A 362-nucleotide genomic window follows, 5' to 3' on the forward strand; every position below is an offset into this window, starting at 1 on the left:
TAAATTAATTTCATAGTTTATTATTTAGTATTTCAAATATGGAATATATTTATAAAAGTAATTATATACAATCCATTCTTAAGCAACCCAACACACTGTGAACAATAATCAAGGAAAAAAATTAGACAATTACAATCAAACACAGTTTATGCTGGCATAGATAAGAGCGTTATAACAAAATATACAACTAGTTAATGCCAAATAGACACTTCTAGGTTTCTAGTAGTAAAATGTGCAACAAATAACAACAAATCATTAATAGTATTTAACAATAGATAAAAACAACAACCAGTAGTCTTCAACAAATAATAGTAAATCATTTCCAAATGCTTCTTAAGATTACTTCTTCCCCAAATGCCTCT

Source organism: Theobroma umbraticum, unplaced genomic scaffold, assembly GCF_002168275.2.
Source record: "Theobroma umbraticum cultivar Fairchild unplaced genomic scaffold, ASM216827v3 scaffold_146.0, whole genome shotgun sequence".
NCBI classification, from domain to species: domain Eukaryota; kingdom Viridiplantae; phylum Streptophyta; class Magnoliopsida; order Malvales; family Malvaceae; genus Theobroma; species Theobroma umbraticum.